Here is a 27,879-nt window from a genome sequence, read left to right on the forward strand (position 1 = left end):
ACTGCACTTAGTCCGGGAATGGGAGCTTGTTGTCAACTTGTCCGGATGGACATGTTGAGGTGAGGGTGTCACCGGCGGCCGGCTGGCGGCGGGGGGAGATGCAGCCGATCGCTCCGAGACGCATCCCAAAGGCTTTTCGAGTAAGTGCCATTAAACACACGGTGGAGTATTTTCAACTTTTCCTCTTTGACCATTTGACAAGTTGAGTTTTCCGTACATTGTCAGTCAGTGTACAAAAAAATAAAGTCGTTTTTAGTCGATGCTCTGCGACATTCGGGCACAAAGTAAAGTCCCTTTGCTTATGAACTGACCGGGTAGACTGTAACTTATAGGCCCGATGTATGCATTGTCGGAGATGACCTTGTTTTCGAGATGACAAGTTAATAGTTTTCTCGAACAATTCGATCCTGTATGGGCCGTCATTGTAAGCGAGGCTCAAGTGCTGTCAATCACAAATTTCGCTACATATTATCTCCACCTTGTATGGAGCGAAGTCGGCGTGTTTGGGTAAGATGAGTACAGACGACGAAGATATTGTGCCGAGAAAAGTCTTCAAAACGATCTCGCAGTTTTGTTATTGTCATTCATGCAGCACCCTTGAGCAGTCAATCGCCGGGTGCACGGAGAGCCCGGTTATCGACAAACATGTCCACATCCGAGCTCCCGGGAGTATTTTATTCAACAGCCCGAACAGGGCGTCGTTGTTTATGGCTGTGTGCGTAACTTTGCTGTGAGGTTCGACCCGCGGGTTTTGGGCGGGCGGTTATCTGCTTTGTCGCGTCGGTGTTTTCGCTGCATGAACAAAGGACTGGATGGAGTAGTCGGCTCGGCACAGAGCGTCGGTGGAGAGCAGGCGGGCTGTTTACAATAATAACACGATCGCGATGACACGCGGTGAGTGACAGCGACGTGGACCAATGGGGAGACCACGCAGCCATCAGCAACACGCTATATTTGGAAAGTGGTTACATCATCCAGGTACAACAGAGAACCGCGGAGGGAGGGACTTCCGTATTCTCAATTCTCCGGCAACAAGACAATGAATAGATTAGTTTTGTATTCGGGGCATTTCATTCCGTTTCACAGAGTTTCAGCAAGTGAGGAAGTAACGTTCGCTTGTATGATATTGTTAAGTAAACAATGTATAGCATCTGACAATGTCATGGCAACGGAAGTGTGGTAACCAATCAAATTAGCACATTGTAAACCTAGTTTACTTGGGTTGATATTGATAATCCCATAAAAAGTCAGAAAATCTTTCTTAGACATCAAGTCTCATATCGGTAAACCCAGGATCACAACTGTTGACTCAAGATGTATAGATGACCCTTGAACTTTTTCCAAATTGTGTCTCTTTGGCTCTTCAAGCTCTTTGTCATTTCTTCTGACAATAGCGTCACATGAAACATGGTTTTCTTTTCATTGAATCACTTAATGGTTTTACTGCACAGTGCTAATGTCCTAACTGCTTGGTTTGGAACTGCAGCGTGGATTAACAGCAGGTGCATATCTGAAAAGTGAAGGGAGAAAAAAAAAAGTCATAGACAGTAAAATTAGATAAACCTATACCAATAGCTGACAAACAACAAACTCGGTAGGAATAACTAAACAATGTTGCATTGCCATTTTTAGCCACAGCATAATTGGACATGCTCTTGTATGTTCATATTCCACAAATTTTGATGTCCTTTAGAAGACAAGCATAAAAGAATGAGACGTTGAACGTCACGTTGAACAGGTCACCGACTGGATGCGGCCTATTTATTCTTGTGAAGTGGTATTCATTTGTTTTGTGAGTTTTAGATATCAAGATGGCTTTGGATATGATATCGACTGTTTCTTCACCTATCCCCTAACTCTGCTACCTCATTCCACCCGTCTTGCTATTTACTTTGTTTCCCTTGTGAACAAATCAAGGCAACAGAGAGAGGTCTTTACCCAAGTTTCACTGCTGGAAAAAGATTCTGCATATATAGTTACTTATTTGTATCTACTACAAACTTGAGGCGGAGCCTTTTTGAGGAGCACTTAAATGTCAACTTTAGCAGAAATACTGATATCACATTTAAGCAGCAAATTCTTGTCTTTTTTGCCACGAGGAGCTTTTCACTATGCAGAATGTCTGAGTGAAATGTGGCATTCGGTCACACAAATTAAATTCCTGTAAACTACTATATTCACAGTAGACTGATTGCTTTAACACAGATATGGTCTCGAAAAATTATGAATTATCACAAGAGTGCACAACGAAGCCTTAGTAATACATGTACAACTGTTTTGACTACTACAACTCCTACTCCTGATATAATTCTGATCTTGTGTCAGATTTGTCCGTTGATATTGGAACTGAAATAACGAGTGACTTGCTTCTTTTATTTTTACATTAGGAATATATTGTGACATATCAGTCATTTCTTGAAAACTGAACTTTCCCTGAACTTTCACTTACAATAAAAAACGACAACTTGGTGTTACAAGTGACAATGTTTTTTGGAAGCTGACAAAGACAAACGACAAAAAGTACTTTCTATCTGTATGTATGATATCGAGTATGATATTCGACTGTATGGCCACTGTTTTACACGACTAATGAAATCGACTTAGGGACTCTGATGAATGGTTCATGGTTTTTTATTTGCAGAGATGAAAATATTGTCGTGTAGCATAATCTCAATGCAGCATAAATCGTTGGTGTTGTTTCAGCCCGATATAAATGATTTAATTGGCAGTTCAAAAAATTGTGGAGAGAGTTTGCATAATATCACCAAATATCTCAGTTGATTTTATCCTAAGAGATTGAAATCCATCTAAACTTTTTTGTTTTGTCACAAAACTTAAATGGTACAGCAATTTTTTTTAGCTCCAACCAATTATGATTAAATTCATTATGATTAAAATATAACCTCTTTGGAGGAGATGAGGAGAGGTAAATGAAAGATCTTTTTTCATATGGACCTCCAAAAATGTTTTACTTATGTGGCATTGTATTGTACAGACTGAAGATGGCATGCAGGTTAGTTGGATATAGCACCTTGCAGCACTGTCTAATGTACTGTCAAATATTTTAGCGTTCACAAATTATTGCTTGTGGGCCATATCTGCTGAAAAGAGATTTTAGATAAAAGTATATAATTTGGTCACTGAAAGTACAAACAGCCTTCAAGTGTCCAACTGTATGCTGTATACCATCATTCTTGACAGTGAAGCTTAAGCATTCAATTGAAAAAAAAACACAGTTTTCGACTAGAGGGGGACTTTGAGAGTTTGACAAATTTGCATATTAGTATTCATAAATATCAGCCTGCTATTGTCTGTTTATTTAGTTTCATAATGGGATGCAGTTGAGACGGTGTGTAGCTGGTGGTGCACCAGCATCTGTGTGATATGAATGAATTATTTAGAACACACTGGATAGTTATCATTTGCTTATCTATGTATTTGCACAACAATGATGTCATATCGAGGCATCAAAAATATTTATTATATTATATATCAAAGTTCTATAACTTCAATCATAATCTGAAGTTGAAAATTTGTAACCATGAGCATGCCAAAAGTCGTCTGCATTTCTTTGCCATATCTGTTCCACAGGTAAGCCAGTGGTGGAATTACAGTTGGTGGCAATGCATTAGAGAAAAGCTTTACCAGAGCATCATTCTAGAGGAACACTATTATGTGAAATGTCACGACAGTGATTAAAGCAAGAAGCATATTGGTCTGGTCATTTTTACAGCACTATAGCGAAATCTCTGTGTGAAAGCAGTCATTGACTCACAGTGCTGTAAGGCACGTCTCTGTGTTTATTGGTTACGTTTTATTGCTCCAACACTTTTGGCACATGGCTGCATTTATTTGAGAAAAAATGTTGTTTTAAACAAGACAGAAAATATAGAGCCCATTGGAAAATACAGAACACAATATAATTAAAATCAAGTTGCTTATAAGACTTATCATAAACAGTTCTATTTTGTAGATCATATATAGATTAGATCAGGACTTTTCCTATTTTCTCAGTTCTCACCTGCTATTTCTTTCTTTTCCAAAAAATACAATTGTAATATTAGATAAGAAATTTAGTGCATGAACTATTCTCTCGACCTGATTGCTCTGTATGGAAAATGTCTATAAGATTGTAGAAAGTCTAAATAGGGAGGCCGTCTTGTATGGTAGTATCTGAACAAGCATGTGACATGTATTTAGTGTCTCCCTGACTTGAAGCTATGAAATTTATTTTTCATGGTAGTGCGTGAAGATATGGCTCGTCTGAAAGAAAAACAAGCGGGACATTTTACAATGATTTCTTGGATTTAATTATATAAATGTGCTCAAGGTTTTGTTTTGCCATGTGCCTAATGTGACCCCCTTGTAGAGTGTTTGGGCTTTAAAAAAGGTCAAAGGTCTCTGTTGTGTTTTCAGGGTGACCTGCTAGTGACTATTAGCCATTGATAAAATGTGATGTTCCACAAGTGTGCAGGCCGGACCCCTCCAAAGGGGGAGGTGTCATAACACGCCCCACACTAACCTCTGAGCCAACCCCACCTCCAGCAGCATGCAGACACGCACTCAGCCCTGCTGACAGGAGCAGAAGGGGGCAGCTGCTACAGATGTCTCCGAAAGGGAGGGGGAGGGGAACCAAGTAGACATCAATGGAGAGTCTCACTGGACTATGGAGTTCTCAGCAGGGCTCATTGTGTCCTCTAAAGACCAAGACAGGGGAATAGTCCAAGTTAACAAAGTAAGGCTGCATTTCTTATCATTTGTCGCAGGGTGTTGCTCTTTTTTTCTGCTTGTATTTATTGCTGTCTTTTGAATTACATTGCAATTTGGGCAATCTTAGTGTAATGCGGACTTGAGTCAATACATAAGTTGATATCTCATCATTCACGCTTTTGTTGCTGTTCACTCACTTTTAGTCATTCAGGCTTCTGCAAAAAAGTAATGTAGCTCTTAAAACACATTATAAAGGGACTTGCTGTAGCTCTCAATTGAAACTGTCCAGTGCCAGGTTGGCAAAGTCACTTGTCTTGACCTGTTCTTCACAAAGTTGCATAGGCTTTGTTGATATATGCTGGTGAGACGTATATGAAAGGAGAAGTACTTTGCTCCAGAGTGATCATTCTGGGAAGGGAGACCATATAAACAGTCAACAAAATCAGTTCCCAGAAATTAAAGAGACTATTTTTGATTTTGGGTCAGTAAAATTGTTTTATTAACATCACATTACTTTTACATATTACTGAAAAGCAAACTGTGGGAGCGTCACCAATGTCTTTCAGTTACAAATTATACACGCACAGAGGCTTCTAAAACATGGTGCCATCATATTAGTTTAATCTGGTGTGCGCCACTACAATGTCATGTGGTGATAAAGTTTCAGGACTTCTCAGATATTTTCTGCAAGATTGTCTGTCATGTCATCTATAGTTGCAATGAATGTGACAATAGTCAAAATGTTGAATTCAAGGCTTCAAAACATGGGTGATGTCTCACTTCCTCAATCTACCTCAGATGTGGATTCTGGGTTTGATATTATCTGGTATAAAGTTACACTGCATACTGGCTGTGTGTAGTGGTCCAACAGTGGCCTCACTAAATTCTAATGTAGTTGCACTCCCATGTTTGGTGATAGTGTGAAAATCTTTTAAACTCATTGAATGGGAAGCAGCTGAGTGTAACAACTAGTCACAAGTCATCTAACATGAAATCAAATTACATTGGACTTAATATTGCCCTAGCATGTTAACTTTGCAGTCGGCTTGGCCTTCTGTGACCAGGCAATATATGAGATCTGGCCTTGTTTCTGAAGAGATGCATTATAATGTGGTTTCATTTGGTCCTGCAAAAAACTGCTGTGGGTAACAGTGCAGTCTGAGTTGCATGGTTCATTTGTATAGTGGCATGTGACTTGTGTTTTCGTGAGTCATAAGGATCTCCTGCCTAATGGAAGGCAGTGTGTGCTCATGTGACGGTGACACAATGCAGGATGAACTGTATAGTATTCACTCAAACTCAACTCGTCTACTGTTTGGCACTGCTAATAGAGGCCCATGAGGGGCTTTTTATCTTGTTAATTTTTGTCATAGTGACATTGAACAAATTAAAACATCTGTTGATGTTGCTCAGCAAATTTGACTGCAATGGTGCCTTAAAGTTACAGAGGGTGTTTACAAATTCACATGACTGAAATACTCGCTTTTGAAGATATGAACGTTTATGTGCTCGTGATGTTTTTGAAAACTGCATCATGATCGTCCGTATGGTCACGGCAGTGTTTTTGCTGGCTCATCCCTGCCTCTCCACATGCCTGTTAAACAACACAGAGCTCCTCCTTACTGGCTTCCTGTCCAAACCAGTTTATCTGTAAACAAGTGAGTTTTTTTTCTCTCCTTCCCATTGTCCACACTAAACCAGAATGCATACACAATGGGCGCCCTCTCTCTCCTGGTCTGCTTTTGTACTCCAATGTAAGAAACATGTTTCTGCTACCAGACACAACCACAAAAAGCAATTACATGTTTCATATGTAGTTAAATATTGAGCTTCAAAAGTGTTGTTACTGTAAAGAAAAAAAGGAATGACACCTGATTATATAGACACTTTTAAATAGCAAAGTACATTAATCCACTTACTAAATAACTGTCCAGTTGGGGAGCAAAACAAATAGCAGATTGTGGCAACACTTATTCCCAAAAGGGCACCAATGCAACTACAAATATACAGCAGGATTTTATTTCATTATTACGTGTAACTGAGATAAAACTGGTTCATACTATGTGAGATGTCTATGACAGCCACATAGAAAGTGGCAGGGCCCTACCCGCCTCTTCTATAGGTTTCGTTTGTCGCTACACCAAATTGTGGTCCCTCATAGTGACGCCAACCTTCTTAAATCTTAAGTCAAGGACTATAAGTACTTTATAATGTGGCTGAGAAGTCGCTTTTGAACTATAGAAGTCATCAGAGTTTCTTTAGAGTGAGATGTAAACACTAAACATGGATCAGCTATAAAGGAAAACTAAACGCAACAATTTGATGTCACTGCTATTTAAGGCAAATGGGAATGCCTTAATGACAAGGTTTGACAAACAGAGATAGTATGTGTCAAACTCATCCCCATATTATAACAAGGAAAGGCATGGGAGGAGTGTGTAACATACTGCTAAGATGCTTTAGTGCTCCAGCTCATTCACCTCAAGAAAATAGGCGGTTGTTTCTAGACATCTTTCATGATTTGGTTCAATTGCCCTTGGCCTTCGAAGAAATGTCCTTGATTTATTTGTTCTTTGACTTAATAATAATATGCGTATACCAGATGTTACAGTCATGTCATCTATGGCTGCGATCATGTATTTGTTGGCTATTCTGTGACCGTTTTTGATCAACTTGTCACTCCAAGAGAAATTGCATATTTACCCATGCTGAATAAGAAACACATTTGAAAGAGAGTCTTGGTACCTACATCAAGGGCAGTCAGAAAAGTATGGTATCATATTCTGCTTTAAAAAGATAATGTTTTTTTAGATGTAATATGAAACACTCAATGAGATACACAAATATACATGATGTGTTGTAACAAAGGCTTTGTAAACGTCTGCAGACCATATGTAAACTAGAAATAATGTGCGCAAGTTTCACATGTTTATAGTTACAGGATATCCATCGTAAGTAATAATGGGTAAGTGAAAGTGCAACAGCAGACAGATGAAGCATTTAAATCTGGGTCATCTGGGAGAAAAAAAAACAGTTCTGAGATTGCTATGACTATTATGCTTTGCATTACTTTGTAAAATGAGCTTGTACTTGTCAATGAGCACAATTTAGTGGCTACTATCTTGCTTGTCCTTTCAAAACTTTGCAAAATGTCCAATTATTTGTCATTTACCGATATGTTGTTGTATATCTGCTTCAACCCTGGGCATGTGATGGGACTTGCAGAAAATGAATTGTTTAGAAATGATCCTACCACAAAAAAACTCTGAACTGAGTAGAGAAAGAAATGGAGGTTCGTTAACTCATAATTGTGTTTGCTATTATCCACATAATCCCTTTCTGTCCCCGCTATGCTCTCAAAGCATTGGACACTCTCACACAGTGTTTCTCAGTTCTGTGAGCCCTCAGGTCTGTCTGCATTCTTGCTCAACTTGGCACACTATAACAAGTTGCCACAAATTCAGCCAATCGGTAACCAGGAATAACTCGTGTCTGATTCCATGTTTTGACATTGGGCCAATTGCTAGTAGTAGACTGTTATCTGCTCCCAATGAAACAGGTAAACAGAAACAACACAGCTACACCCTATCAATTGTAGTGATGATTCCATATGTTTCATATTCTCATGCTTTATTCGCATCAAACTATTTGAATAGTATGAGTACTATGATGTAGAATGATCAGTTTCACAAATGGGCATCATTGTCTTTGTTAAGATGAATCAATTTGAACTGAGGGCACAGTTTATAATGGATGTTAAAAGGTGAATGACAGTTATCAGTAAGCCTACTGACAATATGAATACAGTCTCCTCAGAGGCCTTTTACTTCACATGCCTCTGTGAAAGATAAATGAAAGCAAGATATATGTTGGAAGTGTAAAGTGGTTATGTTGGTCATAATACTCCATAGTACTACTGTGTTGAGTGAGTATTAGGCTTTCTTCAGATATGAACCAAACAAGGATTTAATTTGATTTGGTTTGTATATATGTGCGAATGACTTATTTTTTTCTGAATGTTCGTATTACGATTTTGACAGTTGCTTCTTCAGTGTGTCAAAAAACATCAGCCAAAAAGAGGAATTGGCCTTGTCAAAAAAAAAAAGAAGTAACTATTTGGTCACAGATTACAGGTCAACAAAGGATTGCATGTTATGGACTATAAAGGTCAAGGAGAACAAAATGAAAATAGCATGAACAGAATGTTATAACTTGTGTATTTATTTTTACAATACAATAAAAATGAGTATGTAGGGCAGTGAATAGAGGTTCTGTCTTGGTTAGCCACATATGGCTTCTGGCAAAAGTTAGCCAGCAACATAAAAAAGCAAGACTGCAAGTTACTGTAATAAATGATTAACTTAGACAGAATTTAATAAATATTTACGTGGGGCTGTGGTACTGCCTACCATTCTGCCAGTGCTTTCTTTCTCCCTTGTAACCTGTTCCTCTTCCCAGCAATCATATCAAAGACTAAACAACCAATTAGAAATGACCTACTATAGTTGTGACATGGAATAACATTACCGTTTGTTTGGGGAGCAGACAAACCTGGGAGCACTCAGAAACAAGATGTTGAAAGTGAAAGAAAGACATTCACTTAGTGTCCACACACACACACACATTCACACTCGCACATGCGCACGCACACACACACACACAGAAATACACGTTTGCTCACACACTTACTATTAACTAAGAGGGTCATGAGAATACAGTTTTGTGTCTCTGAATAACAACTGAGACATACATGTATTGAGCAAAATTCAATTGTTTAGTCATTTTTCTATTCCCATATTGTCCGTTGTCATTTTTAAATCTACTAAACAGAAGTTTTTTTTTTCTATGCCTCCAATGCATCATTACATAATAAGGAATAGCGCACAGATATGAATAATTACATAAAATGACAGGGGTAACACAACATTATGGATGCATTTGTATTGTTTATGGTTTCACTCTGAATGTTCTGTGACATGGTGGCCTTGGCCTTGATTTAGCTTCCACACAATTAAGAAGTCTCAAGCTTTGGGATTATATTTTGAGCATCAAGTACAAGAAAATTGTGTTAATTTATATACGCGGGCATTACCGAGGGTCTTGGAGTTAATTTAATCCCCTACATCCCGATTTGAATAAGTTTTTACGTGGACGTTGTCATGACAGTAGTTCCCATGAGAGCACTTGGGGTCGAGGGGTTGAAAGGGTTAACTAGTCTCTCTGTTGATCGCTGCCTCGGCTGCGAGATCATTCGAGAGTGCATTTTCAGCAGCCAATCAGCGGCGCGGACTTCACTCCGCTCCGAGCCAATGGTAAGAATGGGAGGCTCTATCGAATTTGAATGAGGAGTGTATCTTTCGGCGCCATTTTCGAGTGAGCAGCGATTGCCTCAGCAGCTGCGGAGAGAGGATGCTGCGGAGACAGAAAGCCGTCGCTGAGACGGAGAAGAAACCGAGTGCTCAAAAATAAACTATTTTTTTTAAACGAACGGAACCTCGCCTTTCCGAGGAAAACTCAGGTAATTGCAGACTCAAAATATTTAAATAAATTTCCGTTAGCCGGTAGAGGCGGATTAAACGGCATGAATAACGTTACGTAGGGAAGAGGAGTCGGATCGTGGCAGGGAGACGTTAGTCATTTGGACAGCTTTGCCAGCTTCTACTCCTCGCAGCAGTTAGCCTGTTAGCTTAGCTCGCAAGCACATAGAGAGAGGGATTCTGACTTTGCTGCGGAGTAACAAAAAAAAACGCCAGTACAGCCTTCGGTTTCACCCGGAGAGAAATCGGTACGTTTTTGTACGAACCAGAGTGGGCGTTAATTCATTTTTTCCAAGTAGGATGGACGTAAGTTTGGGGGGAGGGGGGGTTATGATTCAAAGTTGGACTATATCGGAGCGTTATTTCGCGTCGCATCCCGGTTTTGAGCGGGAGGTGCGAACGCTGCCAGGCTCCAGCCGCGGAGGGCGAAGTCGGCAGTGTCAACAAATGCACTCTGGCTTGGGAGGGAAAAAAAACGACGTGCGACCTGGATAGGCGTAGTGTCTTTTGCGGTAACTGAATTTTACTAGGCGTTTTGTATCACCATGGAGGTTTTTTTTTTTTTTTTTTTCCTCCACCCTCTGACATGAAAGGTGAAATTATTCGCGGAGTCTAACAGTAATCGTCATGTTAATGTCGCTTGACCTTACAGGTAGCCATGCCCTCAATGCCAAATAACGACACGATTTGTTTTATTCCCCTGTTTATGGAACACTGTGCGACCGTTAACGTGTGTTTTATTAGTGTCCGTTCCTCGTAGTTGCGCAGGGACGATCGTCATAACCAATTAATAATTCGGGGTGGGATCTTTGTGAAGTTCGAACCGGACCCAGCCAAGTGACACGGCGTTTGAACTTTTGTAGCGACGGCGAGGCGGATCGGTCGAGTTTCCGTTCACAATTTTGCACAGTAAGAATTTTAACTCGCACGTAGTTGTGCCGCTCTTCGCTGTAAGGTATATATATCATAGTCAGAGTCGCCTTTCTTTTTGCCCGGACGAGCCTACCTCACTCTTCACCCGCACTAAATTCAAGTAGATTACGTTGAAGGGGCGAAAAAAAATATAATAACTGGGGTGGTAAAGGTGGGGTGTCTTTTTTGCTCTACTCGACTAAAACATGTAAACATGACCACTTGATGAAAAAGTAAAAGATTGACTCTTTATAATTGTGCTTCAAAACCCGCCCCTCCTTCTTTCCTCTGAAGATAGATCAGTTTAATATGTTACATAATATGAGGCCTTCATGTGGTTTGCAACCTTTCGTTTATTTCATCACACATGTGTCCACGTTGCCAATTAAGAAATTTTGAATATAAAAATAAAAATCCTAATTGAAGCTAAGTGCACCGGGAACAGGAAGATAGTCCAGGCACATCTGCTCCTTTCCCCTGCTGTGCACCCCCCCCCCTTCTGTCACATCTGACAGTGTGCTTACTCATACAATTTTCACGGAGACATATTTATTCATACATATGATACACAGTATTCTTCTACAGTAAGGTGGAGATTAGTGTTTCCTTTTTTTATTTTGTGGTAACACAAAATGAGTATGCAATTTAATGCCAACATCTTTGAAGAGCATAGATGTCTTTGAAGCTGTGTGTTTGAGCCTGGTGAAGCAGTTACACCGCATTTTCATGACAAAATCCCCAATCTCATGTCACAAGATTTTAATTATACATAATTGTGGATGTCATTTAGCTTCAATGAACCTTTTCAATGTCATATTGGGGAGGAAAAAAGGTGGACACACTGTAAAGTAGAGATGTGGAGTTGGAAATTGCTGTACTCTGATAGATCTGATATTTCTCAGTGACAAGATAAATTTGATGCCCACTATGTGTTGTGCTAAAATGAGTTAATTCAACAAAAGCTCAAGTTTTTCTCCACACATGGGTTTTTAAACCATCATGCTCACATAATTCTAAAACATCTGTCTGCTTATGATAAATATAATTCTGATCTATCAAAAGCTAGTGTAATTATATATTTTTTTATTTGTATACAGTATACATTGTATGTTTATTGTGCTCCATTTGCTGATGTGTGCATACTCAAAGTTATGGACACACTAAGTACCTACCTTTAGAATTAATGCACATTGCTGACAGCAACTCATGCTAGTCGTCTTATTGGCATGTAAATAACGAATTTCATTACAATTCAATCCTCTGCTTAACTGAACATTTTGAAAAATTTGGAAGTGGTGGTTTAAAGTCACATTTTAGCTGATGCTACCTAATTGGTCACTATCCTATCTATCGATCAGATCCAATCTTTTGTAATAATTTTCTAGTATGCCAGCAGTTTGTCAAAAAATACTTTTGAGTTGTTAAATTTTCAGTTTTAAATGCGGCAGATATTATTTTCGGGGGGAAAAGGAATGACTTCTTTGAATTGAAGCCATGAGGTGAAGAATCAGAGTAGTGTGTTTTACATTTGATACACTTTTAACAGTTTATTGGTCAAATACATATTTAAAAAAAAAAAACAACAACAGAAAAAACACAAGATATTTGTTGATACTGGTTGTTATCCCCGATTTCCAATGTATATGCATTTTTATGTTTTATTTCAAATTAAATAGTGGCATAGTTATCCATTAAGTGCTCCAGGTCTTAATTACTCCTTCATTCCCCAGTATTTTCCCTTTTAGCCTCTTTGTAGAGCACCGTTGTGCTGCTTCAAACTGTATGACATTCAGTGACTCATCACTCTGTCTTCTCAGACCCCTCCGGCAAAATGGGCTCCCACCCCCATTTCCTGGTGTAACTGTGCCTCTCTTCTTATACTTGCTCACATGTGTTGTAGCCAGGCTTCAGAGAACCCCCCACCCCCCACCCCACCCCACCCCACGCGCACACACACACACACACACACACACACACACACACACACACACACACACACACACACACACACACACACACACACACACACACACACACACACACACACACACGCTTCTTTCTCCTTTCTGCACCACTCAGCACAAACTTTTTAGTATTTGAATTCACTGTGATGGGATCCGGTTTTCCCGGGTCCTGTTGATCATTTTCAGGAGGGTGGTCTCTTAGTTTGGGTAGCAAAAGCTATTATATGGCTTTGTTAATGATAGTCATTTATCTCCCGAGCACTGTTAAGTTCTGAATTAATTTTCATAGTGCTTGTACAAGTTACTTTTATTGTTTTTATTGTTTAGTTGTAAAAAAATAATTTTCAATTTGATGCAAATTATTTAGCTGTAAGGTGTAAGCTGTTATACCAGTAGCAGCAGTACAGCAGATCAAGTTGTCAGGTTGATTTGGGGGTGGGGAGGTTGGGTTAATTTTTTCGGTCTGGTAAAATAAAATTGTCATATTTGATGTGCATAGGACAGTCACCTAGAGGCTCAATTTGTTAGTATTTTTCCTAAGACTAAATGATCATTTATAAAGCTCTGATCTTCTTAGCCCCTCAGTGCACTCAGCAGTTGCGTATTCCCTTTGTATTTATTTTATCATGCTGAAAGTACTTGCTGTTTTTTTAAGGAGTTTATTTGATGCTTCAGAGAAATTGCATTTTATGTAAAAAAAATAGTATTTACCAACACAGACTTTAAGACTGATCATGGTAGGAGAGTAGCTTTTCTGTCTAGTCACTTGGTGTTGCATCTTTGCTGCAACAGCCTTTTTTCACTTATACTGCTGGTAGATTAGCCAGAAGTGTTAACTTTTTACCCAATAGACCTGAATATTTTATGTTTATCACGAACATGTTGGTGGCTGGTTTGAGTTATAGAATACATTTCAGTTTTATTACTGTGAATTTATAAGCCATGAAACACCTCATCCACCCCTCTACTGGATATTTTCATTTACACTCAACCCTCTCTCTTTGATCTGTCCCTTCTCTCTTTATTTTTTTGCTTTACTGCGATTTAGTGTTTTGCAAGATATAAGAAAAGCATTTATTAGATATTGTTCTGTTACTATTTACTGCCACATTCATTTCCTGGTTTTTATCAGGGAGTATTATTATTTCACAGACATATATTTTAACCATTCCATTGTTTTCCAAAATTCCAAATGTCGACCTCCAAACAAAAATTTAATGTTTAATGACATTCTGTTTTGCCCTGCTTTTAATTCCAGAGACAGTGTAATGTCATACGGATAATAATACTCAAATCAAATATTTTGTGATAATTCCATCTTCCTGACATTACCAGATGTAAAAATTTGCTATACTGTGTAATAATTAAGGGCTTCACACTTCAGTAATAATTACCTATGACAAACAAAACCCTTGGTTTGATCCTTTTGCGTAATATCTTCTAGTAGAATTTGCTGAGAACTCTTTCATATTTAGCTTAACCCTATGAAAATATATGTTGATGTATGAATAGAAACATTTTTACTGCAAAATATAATTAACGTTGACTCCAAAAAACAGTCTTTGGTTTGTTTAATCTTTAACATTTCTCTAATTTCCTGCTTGTGTGTGTGCAGCGTTTGGTGGTAAAGATCAGTTGGCATATATTTTTGATTGGTCTCATTGAACAACTACCAAGAATATATTTTATATGTTAAATTTTGCAGACAATGCCGGTCTCAGTCTTTTCAGTGTACACCTGCCTCCATATATACCATGTTAAAAGAACAGGGGTATTACATTACAGGGTTGTTACATTAAATTTTTTATCTAATGTATTTATTGTCATAGGTGTTGTCTTAGTTATTACTGTATAAAAATTATATTAATTAGAAGAGACAAATTATTTTTTACACAGTTCTTTAGTTGTGTATTTTAACACACATATTTCAACTTTCTAAGCCTGTATTCCAATTAAACCTAGGCTAGATGCTTTGGATGAGAACAGAATTATGAGGGGGTTATATAATCCCTAAAGTAAGAGAGAGAGAGAGTGTGAGTGTGTGTGTGTGTGTGTGTGTGTGTGTGTGTGTGTGTGTGTGTGTGTGTGTGTGTGCGTGTGTGTGTGTGTGTGTGTGCGCGCGTGTGTGTGTGTGTGTGTGTCATTCAACTAAACTTGTTTCCTCTTTTGCTAATGTGCTCACAAAAATACTCAGACTTGGATCGAGTCATAGTCATACTGAAGAATCTTAAATAGTCATTGACGATAATTTTAAATATATGCCTTTTGTTTTATGAACTTGATCAGATAGGATAGTCTGAGGCAGGTTTTCCAAAAGCTAATACTGTTGATCAAGTACAATTTGAATGCTTTAGCTGGACTCAAAAAAATAATGAAAAAAACAACAACTGCCTTGTCTGTATCCTGTTTATTGCCCTTTTTCTGTGGCTGCAGCAGGAAGTGTGAGATAGCTCAAATGAAGGAGCTGGATGCCTCAGATACGTATTTGTTGAAGAATACATGATATTCAGCTGGAATGCATTTTGTATTGGGATTAAATATTTTGCCAGACATTTTATGGCCTCTGGTATGTTTAGAGGATAGACAACACTGATAGTAATGAGGGAACTTTGTAGTGTGTGTGTGTGTGTGTGTGTGTGTGTGTGTGTGTGTGTGTGTGTGTGTGTGTGTGTGTGTGTGTGTGTGTGTGTGTGTTGTTTGTGTGTGTTTGTGTGTCTGGTGTGAGTGTGTTTCTGTGTGTGTCTGGTGTGAGTGTGTGTGAGTGCAAGTGTGAGTGTGTGCGAGTGTGAGTGTGTAATATTCTCTTAAACAAAATTTGGAGAAATATGCTCTGCAGCAAGACAGACACACATTGAACCCGTGTAAGGATAATTGAACGAGATTACATCAGTTATGTACACATTTTTTTATTAAGTTGAATTGTAATTATACCATACAGGTTTTTAGCCCATTTTAATAATTGTCTTGAATGTGACAAGTTCCTTTTTCACACCCACATCTTGAAAAAAGGTATAGGGAAGTTATTTACCTGCTTAGTTGAAGTAAAAATAGCTTTTGCTGATGTCCTTCAAATGTTTAGTGTGATCCCTCTTTCAAGTATTTATTTTTACATGCATTTTTGGCTCCTTTAACGTACCATAGTTATAGAGTCCAGGGAATCCCAGTACTCTGCTTATGCCATGCTGGACATGTTTTACTGAGTGTGCTAATGTTCCAGGGTTTACTAGGATTAGCCCCCTACTACAGAGCTGAAGTTTGGATGGAAAACTAGTTCCTCACATATGCATATTGGATGAACATTCATATATTTAATGTTTTCACCACAGTACAATATGGATTTTTGTTCCCCTTACAGTAGTTCCATTGAAAGAGGTTTTTTTTTTCCTCTCTTCAAGAATATCTTCTACAGTTATAGGTCAGGATATGTCCATGTTGCAATTCAGCATTTCCTCTCAATGTTTGAAGCTGTGGCAAAAGGAAAGTATAAGATTGCTTTAATGTTTTGTCTAAATTTGTTTAAGGCAACAATGATTTGACCTGCTTGATAACTGTATGAAGAAAAAAACAGAAATAATTTTTCCTGCTGAGAATACACTTTATGACACATTACAAATTATTTTACTGATTTCTTTGATGCTAGGATTTCTAAAAAATTCTGTCAGCAAATAAACCTTGAGCACCAGAGAGATAACACTTCTATTTTTAGCTTAAATGCAAAAGCCTCATGAGCTTGAGAGTGAGCATGAAAATCAGGAGTCCTTTGTCTTAAATATTGTAAGTCAGGGCATCCATACTTTCTGGGGACATTTTCTGTGTCTTTGTAACATTTTAGGTGAATAGAAAACAATCTTTGATAATTCTAACTGATATTGTTTTGTTAAATCCTGACAAACTGCCACACCACAGAGCATGAAAATGCTTTCCTCAGTGACTTCCACTGGTAAGATTCCACATTTGAATCTAATGAACATTAGCACAGTATTATTCATTATTTTTTTCCCTCTACAACATCTTTGTTGCACGTTTTAAGATGTCTTGTCATTCAGATGCGATAGATCTATTTTCCTTCCATTTGTGCTCTGTACTCTGTGTCACATGATGTACCACTACATTGTAATTTGGTGAGAAAGAAAGAAGAGTAGTTGATGTGATGCAGCTCCTCTCCCTCATAAAGATGTGACTGAGTAGCCTTTATTGTGAGCAGAGAATACACTGTGGGATGGAATCATTGGCTACCTAATCGTTCTTTATTATTATAAACACCATTGCAGCTTTATCCACAAAAAATTTTGATCATTGCAACTTCACTCATGGTACTTTTTAAAACATTTAAAAACAAGTTTCTCAAATAATGTACCATAATTGAAAATAGCAGACGAATTTACTGCTTTAAACACTAAAAAGTATTAGTAGAATTTAATGCACTTCAGTGGTCAACATTTTTCTCAGCACATATTCTAGAAATGGAAAGTTATAATTGAATAAATTATTTTGTTGGTTCTGATACACTTTTTTACTCCCTCATTTACCTGGCTAGTAATGTGGATGTCGCAGTATCAGATGTATTTATCTATTTCTAATTGTTCTATAAATTCCATAAAATATAGCTGTGTCATGATACTTTTTCAACTGTATGTTATTTGTCATGTTTACTCAGGTGAAGTTAAGTCAGTTCGGCATGTCTGTCAGTGAAATGTTTGTTGAATCCCTTGGTCTGTGCACGTTTATAACTTTTACAGATGGGCTCTGTGGGCTTGCCCTGACTGTCGGCAGTGAAGTGAAATGATGCCATATTTCGTTTTGTGCTTCTGATCCGTCAACAAGCTGTGAACGTTTGGCAACTGCCTCTTATTTTGTCACCAGCAAAGCTGCATGCGGAGTGAGTAGAGTCAGAGTGTTGCGTGTACGCACGCACACGCACACGCACACACACACACACACACACACACACACACACACACACACACACACACACACACACACACGCCCTACCCCTTGTCACGCATCCCTGGAAATCTAAATTGCCTATTATTTACTAACGATACTAGATATGATATATCAAATAATCAATTCTTAATGTGAAGGGAGATAATTAGGCTTGTATAGCTAAAAAGTTTAAATACAAACTATGGAAGTAGAATCAAAGCCCGGATATGTGTGTTGGAGTGAGAACTAAGAATATGATGAATTGAGTGTTAAAGTCAAATAAATACTTATATTCATATTTTTATCAGTAGTCAATTTGTCGATTGCTTTGCCTTGGATGGTACTGTCGCTGCTTTTTATTTGTAAAATTTATGACCATGACAGTGCTCAGGAGTAGTGGAATTGAATTCTTGAAAGTACGAGCAATGGAGGGGTACAAATAAGGTTTTTTCATGCAGCCAGTTCCTTTTTTCAATAATGGGCTTCACATAATGAATTTAAATGTAATTATCATCTGGCGCCTTGCAATGCGGCCAAACTATTTGTTGAGGTAAGCATTTCAGTATTAGCAATATCTAGAGTCACCATCATGATTAATGTTATATTATCACAACCTGCTTACAGATTTATTTAGGGCTACAACTTTTAATTTTTATGGTCAAAGTATGACATCTTGGCAATGGAGATTTCTTAAATTTGAGATTGAGGTGTAGTGGATAGTGTAGGTTATAGTGATAAGACCTTGTGCAACAGTAAGATATTAATTTGAGTAAATAGTATAAAAACAAAATTCTGTCTCCTCTGTCGTAGCAAATTACACCTTGTGAAGGTCATGGTGGAATGATGAATGAGGCATTTTTAATGTGTAAAGCTCTGCATAGATGTATAGAATGAATAATTTGTTGTCTTCAAGCCCAATTGAACAAACAAAAAAAAAACATTTTTCATCATGAATTGACTCTGGCTTGGCACCGGATCATGTAACAGTGAAGTTTGAAACAGTTGGGGGCTCCTCTTGCTCTCACTCTGTATCAGCCCTTTGACAGAAGCCATCCAGCCTTGTAGCTCATATCTGCATTCAGGTATTCTGAAAGGCCCTGGGAATATATTTACTAATTTCAGGGATGTCTGTTGTGAAGTAACTGTCCTTGAGACATCTTTGTTTTTTTATTCTTTGTTTTGTCATTAGGCACTGAGCTGAGAAATGTTGCTGGGTCTCACTGGGCATTGGACTGCTGCTTGGGTTAATGCTTGTGTTGGGACTACTGTACATGTTGTTGCAGGTGATGTGTCTTCCAACAGTTGAGCATTCTGAAAAGCAGTGCTTTTCAGAATGCACGTTGCTCTCAATTTTCATTGTATTGAGCTAAAATATTAACACATTTGGACTGGACAATATGTCTTCAACTTTACTGTTATTTTTAAAATATGCCTGTATCATGAGCCTTCTGAGCAATTCTTTTTAATCTCCATGTACATTTTTTTTTGTGCAATCAGTGGAAACCATAGTGTTTTTAACATCCAAAGTCTTGGGTTCTCTCAGTGTGTGAACAGTTTTACCGACCCTGTAACTTAGAGGGCAAGACTGTAGATTCTGTGTCTATATCAAATGTGCCCAGGCCAACTATGATTTAGTGTTCAAGATTTAAAAATAAAACTACGATGCTTCTTTTTACACAACCACAATATCTGATTATTTTCATATCTAAAATTGTATTGTTTTATATTTAATAACATATCTTGCTAAGAATGAGAGATGTGGAAAATAAACATACACCACAATATTCAAAGCCATTATCAGCATTCATCATAATACCCAAGCATGATAATGACAGTATGACGCAGTCTACAGTAACTGGAAATCTAATCCTGATATTTTAAAGCATTTCAGAAAATAATTTGTGCAATTCTTAATTATCACCTGAGCTTAATTTAAGGTGAACAAGTTTGTGTCAAACTTTGCAGTGTTAGAAGAAAAAGGAATTGGAAAACTCCTGCCCTTTCACTAATACATCAAGGCATCATCTTTATTGCACAAGCCCACTGTCTTGGTATTCCTACTGTTCAGGTTAATCGGCTGAGACTGTACCTAAGCAGATCAGCAATAGGCCAGATAGTTCCATCAGATGCTAATGTTTAATGTACTGAACTTAGAGTAAAATGTCAAATGACAATATCTGCATTTATTTCTAAAGAAATAAGAACAGCAGGAGCGGGGAGGTCATATTGGCTGTAAAGGAACACCAATTTAGGAGGCTTTGAAATCATAATAACATGTATAACCAGAATGTTAAGATGTATTTATATTACTGAATTGTAAGACATTGACTCTATTGCTACTGATTATTTTTCCCAATATAAAGCATTTTTCACCATTTTTTTTCAAATGGTTCAGATCTTTACTGTGAAGACTATTTTAATCAGTTGTAAAATGCACCGTTCTCACATGGTCTACAATGCTAAACATAGGCACCACATTTTATGTGGCAGCTGCTGATATCATGAGTAGTCTGCCCACAAATCTGTTTCTCACAGAACCTGACCTTTAATTATGTTAGATTTATGTTATTAGAGATATATTTTGAAAGATGAGCTTTGCTATAGGATACTATATGTTTTGCTAAGTCATTGATAATAGGAGATATTGTTTTCAAAAATGGTATTAGTATTTAGTTGAACGAATATATGAACAGAAATAATCTGTAGAATCATGGCAAATTTTTTGAGTAACCTGGGATGAAGCACTTATTATCTTGCACAGTAAACACTGTATGTGCATTTTGAAAAATATGTCAGCCTCTTGCAACCTACTATTTTAACTCCACCACAGTAGAAATGTTGTTTTCTCGGAAATTAGGTAATCAGTCATATGAAATACATAATGTTGACATATCAGATATCAACAAAATTATGTAATACAGTGCACCTCTATTTGTTTGTGCTGATAGCAATTTGACAACTAAACGCTAGTAGTCCACAGCAATAAAAAATCAACTTATGTCTGTATTTGTCAGTGGAGGTTCTCGGTTATCCAGGTCATGGTGAATTGGTCGAAATCTTCTTGTCGTGGCATCTGGACTTGAATTTCTTCACTTGAAGAAATCTAAGAGGCCTAATCAGTTCTGAACTTTATTCAAGTGAAGAAATTCAAGTCTAGTTGTCATAACAAGAATTAGGTCTGTATTCACCACTACAACGTCAGCTGACATTTTCAATTCTAACCCAGAACATGATTTCCACCACTGTGATTTATTTTGTAAATTATTTTAATTAGCAATTAAATTATGGGAGAGACTCAATATGTGCTTTTCTGTTACATAGAGTGATACTTGTGTGTAAATGCTGTTGATTGTTAAACTAATGCCTCACAACATTCCACTTCAAATTGGTGGTGTCACTGTCTGCATCTGTCATCCAGTCATTTATTGTGTCTTTACAGCATCGATCTGTATATGTAACAGTAATTCCAAAGCTAGTAATAAATTTCTGCGTATGAGACTACTGTAATATTTTTTAATGCACTTGAATCAATGCGAGCCGGGAACACGTCAACTAGTTTACGTATCATATACTTACTTTACTCATTTTTTTGCAGTTCATGGAGTTGAGGTCATTTTTTTTATTTCTGACATCACCATTTGAATGCTAAATTCATTGTTAGTGTCAGGTGACTCCTAGGCCATTTGTATGGACAGAAAATGTCATAGGAAGGGGTTAAAAAGGCTAAGCATCAAAGCTGACATGCCCAGGCATGTTCTCCTAAGGGAGAGAGATAGAGACTGAGAGAAAGATTGGGAGAATAGTTAACAAGAACACACCTCTTGGACATTTGTCATCTGAAAAAGAAAATGGACATCTCACCTGGTTTGTATCACTATGTATTTCTATTGAACACATTCTTAGAATTACCTTAGTTAACAAAACTATGACCACATTACTTACAATCTAATCTAATAGTATCCCCAACCTAATTTGTAAATTTAGGGCTTGTACAAATTACAAAGGAAATTATGGGATGAAATGGCAAGTGTCCAGTTAGTAGTGTTGGCTATCATATATATCATCAGTATATCATGTGTTCTTGCAAGTACTGCAGTTGTTAGGGTTATCCTAGGGTTATAACCTTCCCGTATTGACAAAAACCTTGACTAACAGTCCCCAAACTGGTTGTGGTGATGTTGTCAAGTATCCAGTCTCATTTCAGAATATAATTTCAGTTTAAAATTCAGAAATGAAGTGTAGTTTGTAGTAGTCACTTAGTCAGTTAAAACGCTTTTTTGGAAGCAGTGATACGAGCACCATGATAAAGATAAATGCAGCTGCATTCCTAATTACTGCTGTATAGCAGCAGTCTGGACGGCACACACTGATCAGCCTGAGGTGCATCCGAACTGCTTCAACAATCTCACTACCTTACCCCATTCACTACCTCACTCATTCACATGTCATGCCCGAACTCCGTGATCTTTCTTATCCTTGTTGGTCCCATCTTGCTAACATCCTGTCTATTTTTTCTAGTTTTGTTTAATTTATTTTTTGTCACTGCTATCATCACTCTTATTTATATTGTCTTTTAGTTCTGGTTGTGTTTTTTTCACCCTTACTGTTCCCTTATGTTTTTGTTTTTGACATGATGACCATTGCGCTACCGTGACAAAGGAATTTCCCCTCTGGGGATCAATGAAGTTAATATCTTATCTTATCTTATCTTATCTTATCTTATCTTATCTTGCCTTAACTCTACCACAATTGACACTGGTGAACATAACACACTGCTCCGCACCTATTACTGGTAATATGTATTCTAATAACACCCACACGCAATTATTCCTTGAAATGAGTATATGCTTTCTATAACTCAATATAATACATTTAACTAAATTACCTACTTAGAAACATTTAAATGTTAGCTGAGGCCTGGTAGATTAAGTGTTCAATGTCTAATGTCCTGTTACAACAAGGACATTAAACAAGTGCACCAACACTACTTGCCCTGCCAAGGAGATTTAGGTTTTAGCAACAACTTTTTCTCTGTTTAAAAATATTATGTAATGTCAAGTAGGATCATTTTTATTACGCTTCATTTGTGTTGTATGGGAGCCAGAACAATTTGGGCGTTTTCAGATAAAACTCTGAATTCTGGTATCCATATAGTTGAATTTGAATTTTTATTGCGATAGAGACATTTTTAAATGGCTTAAAATCTATGGTTCAGTATTGAAAATGGGCTGCCACCTTTACAAGTGTATGCGTTGGTTTACAGTACACTGATATGTATTTACCCTAATGTTCTTAAATTTGTTTTAGCATCATTACCTCAGCAAAGCATCTCTTCTATTTGATATAGTTAGCCACTACTGCCCTGGCTACGTCATCCATTCAAAAAGACTGCTAGAAAGCTCTTGTTTTATTATGAGAATATGCATATATTCTCAGCAGTCACATTGTAGCTGATGAAGAGGAAACATGGGTAGCTTTCTTCAAGCCCTTCAGTGGGACTTTTAAATCATCCTGTGACATAGATGGATATGGCCCAACCCTTAGGTGCAAACTATGATTACCTAATGTGTGTATGAAAGTATATGAAAGTTTTTATGTATATATGTATTATACTTCTTTTCTCAATTTACTAAAAATCATCATTAGAGAAGTCCTCCTAAGTGTTGTAATAGAAGTGTAAAAATAGCTTAAGTCGACGTCCGAACAGAGCATTCTCTGTATCTTTTCTGTAGCGGGGATGTGCGTGTGTGTGTGTGGGGTGGGGTGGGGGTGGGGGTATTCATTCATATAAATCACATTTATTATTTAAATAAAGATGAGTTATATTTTTTTATTATTTTATCAAGGGTGTGTGCAAGGGATAGCATATTTCCCCTTATAGTCTTAAGCTGATAGGATTGCCCTGTGCAATTTTACATTGCTTCATATTACCAACCAACCAACATGGTTCAATGGTTAACCGCCCGTGGCGGTTATTGGTTTTTTTTTTTTGAGAATAGTTATACTGAATGCAGTGTCAACTTTTCTAAGGAAAATCAAATTCATGGTCATCTACTTAATTTAGATATTTAATCACTAACACCTTCTTCTCCTTTTGGCTTTTCCCTTCAGGGGTCGCCACAGCGAATCAACTTTCTCCATCTAACCCTATTCTCTGTATCCTCCTCTCTCACACCAACTACCTTCATATCTTGTCTCACTACATCCATTAATCTTCTACTACATTTAATCATTAACACCCAACTCCTCAAATTATGCAGAGATTCCTTTGTAGGAAATCGGACTATTTATAGGGGCAGCTTGATGCAGGGGGTGGAGCAATCGTCCTTTCAACCGAAGATTCCTGGTTCAATTCCCGGCTCCTCCGAGTGTGTTGAAGTGTTGTTGAGCAAGACACTGAGCCTCTAACTGCTCCCCTGGCACTGATAGACAGCAGCCAACTGCTCATGGTTCATCCCTGATTGGTTAAATGCAGAGAAGGAATTTCCGTGTGAGGGATTAATGAAATATAAATTAATTTTGTTGTTTCTGGCAGTTTTTATGAAGCCAGTTGACAATCCAAATTCTGCCATGTTTTATTCTTCATATTAACACAGAATTGGCCAGCTAGCGCTTCACAAAACAGACCTTCCTTCATTCGTCAAGTAATCAGTTCTGTTGACTCGGTATGGAGTATTGTTTACTTTTATCACAAATATACAGCTGCTCAATATTCAGTGCTATTCCATTTCTGCCTGTCCTGTCAGATTTGATGTTGAAACCTTTTCAGAGTAGATAGGCTTAAGATTTTTATCCTCACTTGCATGCATGCTAAGCTGGGTGGCTGATATTATAAATGGTATCCATGTCTCGTTTGCAGTGGATTTCCCCAGCCATAGAAACCCTCTTCCCAGCCAAAGCAACTGTACCCACTGCAGGGGGGGAGGGGCAACCACTATAGCTGTGTGAGCTCTGTGGGACGCAGACCTCCGTTAGCTTCTCCGTTGTACATTGGCAGTGTTCTTTCTGTTTCTCTGGTTGATTGGTATTTAGTTTAATTTTTATCTTTTTTTTTCTATTTTTTTTTATTGATTCTGCAGTTTGTACTGTTATTTTCTTTATTTTAAAACCCATTATTCATATTAATGTGCAAGCAGTTCCCTTGTTTAGTTACAATTATCCATTTCTGTAGTTAAATGTACCCAGTTTTGCCAATGTAGACACTGATGTCACGACATGTATGTGTTTGGTGCAGGCGAACTTAATTGACCTGCACAAAACAAGCCCCCTGACCTGCTAAACTAGGAAAAGCATTGGTGGAACTAATAACATTAATGATTGCTGCCGCAATCAGCTTTGACGAGCCGAACCCTGGTCTCCTCACTCACTGTCACTGTTACAACAACGTTAATGTCCTCACCTGTGCGTCTCCTGCTTTGTCAAGTCAAAGTGACTTGTGGCACCCATCTTTGGTGTTTTGGTCTTTTTGTGGATGGTATTTCATCAATGATGTACTAACTTAAACTCCACCTCCATCTACTGATGCCAACTAGATTTTCATTTGAGACTGTATTGAATCTCAATGAAACAGTGAGACACCCCTGGCTCGATACATTTTCCACAGTTTGGCAGATAATCAGGGGTTCGGGTGTGCTATAGTTGCCATCTTGAGCCTTGCATATTTCTCCATTGGTGATTCCATAACTGATTTCTCCTAAATGCAGACCGTGAGTATGTCTTGGCTAGTGTGAAACCTCAGAGTGATCTTGTTGATGTCTCGTAAAGGCATTTAGTCCATGTCCAGTTTATGAATAAAAGACAAAATGGGCCCACCTTTCTGTCAGATCACGTACTTGATATCTGTCCATTAAAATGAATGAGTGTTATTTCCTTCTCCTGTTGTTTCAAGTTTACATTTCACTGTGTAGGAGTATTCACACATTTAAAGGGGAAATCTGATTTTGGTTGGACCTACAAGCAGATTTGTGACATCACAAATATTTTTAAGCTTGTCCGTGTTCAATATCCAGTGACTGATATGGGAACCTGAAGGCCTCAGGTCACAAACCGGAGAAGGACTAATTTGTGACTAAAGAGGCATCTGGGATCTATTAGTTCGTATTTGAATACACAATTTCTGCATCTTCATAGTATAGCTGATTGATATTTTTTTTTCTTACCGAAAAAAAGTCATACTGTCCACTAACAAACACATGTAATATATCATATACAATTTTATCAGAGTTTTTGGTAGCTTGTATGTCTTGAACTAGTACACTGGGAATGTCATTAATTTCTAATTCTTGCTTGTGTGTTTCAGTTGGCACATTCCCCCACTTTGGACCGAACAGAAGATCTAAATCTGCACAAGACTCAGATTGAACCCCATCACAATTTTCGCTGGCAGATAAATGATAAGCAGCAGAAGTCCACACTTCTCCAGGAGCATATGCTTGGCACTGTGAGATGAGAAGATGAAAAAGAAGCAGAAGATGCTCACGGAGGCTGCCGCTGTTCTGGTGATGCTGTAGCAGCACGGAATGGTTTGTGGGTTACTTTGGGATGCAGGCCATTCTGTGCTGCCGCAGTAGAGCCAGACTCCACAACCTAGGCAGCCAGAAGTTCCTCAAGCCACTTGCATCATTCTGGGAGAACCAAGCTGATTTGTCAGCCATTATTGCAGGTCACTTTTCTGTAGCAGCACGTAAATATTGGAGTCAAGACTCTTGCTGAAGCCTCCAGTATTGATCGTGCTGCTGAAGCAAAGCTGACCACTCACATCCAGTGCCATTAAGTGAGATACCAGTGGTGTCTCTTTCAACATCTTTGGAAGTATGCCATTTTATTTATTCATTCATTCATTAATCCGTCTTTATTTCATCAGAAATTGTAAAATGTGTGTGCTCACTTAAAGAAATAAACATAGTTTACCTTTCGTCTGCAATTTGTTTGGAACTTGATGTGCTTTATATTGCGTGTGTGTGTGTGTGTGTGTGTTTGTGTGTGTGTGTGTGCGTGTGCCTGTGTGTGTGTCCCACAAACCCGTTTTTTTTACTATTAATTCACACGAATTTTGGTAGTACTGACAATCACTTCCAGTCCGGAACGGTTCTGTGTCAACGAAGCAGGTTGTGAGGACAAGCTGGCCTGCGCGGGCACGACTGGACGTCTGGCCTGTCGAGCCAGATCCACGCAGGGGGGATTACAATCTAGATCAGTCACTGCAGCCTGGATTCAGCCCGAGCAATCTTGAACACAAAAAATAACAATTTAGTTAGTATCGTTTTTCTCGTTTGTTTCGAATAGATTAAGGTACACATCCGACCAATGCGGCTTTTGCCATCCAGGTAGGACACATCTTACATCTTAAATTACAAATCCATCATAGAACCTTTATGTTGTCCCGTAAAATTGTTTTAATTTATAAATCAATTGCCACGCGTGTGTCCAGAACATCCGGCGAAGATAAAACCCACGACCGCGGCATCGAGTCGCAGGCCTGCGGATTCACGCCGCAACGCCCGTTTTAGGTCCACCTTATATTTCTTAATACACAGCCTTATTCAAGTAATACTTGAGGAAAATAAACTACTTCAAAATTTCCGAGCGGCGTCGTCTGTAAGCAAAAGCCACATCGTTTTAACTGATAAGAAAAATAATTTTATATCATTTGGATATGAAGCCTTAGTCTCCTCCGACTGGGTTCTATTGTTTTCAGGCCGCGACCCGTCTTTACTCCTCACGGAACCGGCGCTCGTCTTCGCCGTCCTTCTACTTCCGGCCTAGAAGGCCAGGAAACAACTACTATTCTGCGATGAAACTACAAATATTAATGAGTCACAAGAGGGCAA

The 27,879-nt window shown here is 38.2% G+C and overlaps 1 long non-coding RNA gene across 1 annotated transcript; it reads left to right on the plus strand.

Annotated features, from left to right (window-relative positions):
* On the plus strand, window positions 1-26,990 carry LOC147234553 (uncharacterized). Its single transcript, XR_015106027.1, has 3 exons — window positions 1-140; window positions 17,863-18,002; window positions 26,349-26,990. It is a non-coding gene; the product is annotated as an uncharacterized LOC147234553 (long non-coding RNA).
* The last annotated feature ends 889 nt before the right edge of the window (window positions 26,991-27,879 follow it).

This window comes from Fistularia commersonii, chromosome 4, assembly GCF_037954325.1.
Source record: "Fistularia commersonii isolate RoL2024-O1a breed Wild chromosome 4, RoL_Fcom_v1.0, whole genome shotgun sequence".
NCBI lineage: Eukaryota > Metazoa > Chordata > Actinopteri > Syngnathiformes > Fistulariidae > Fistularia > Fistularia commersonii.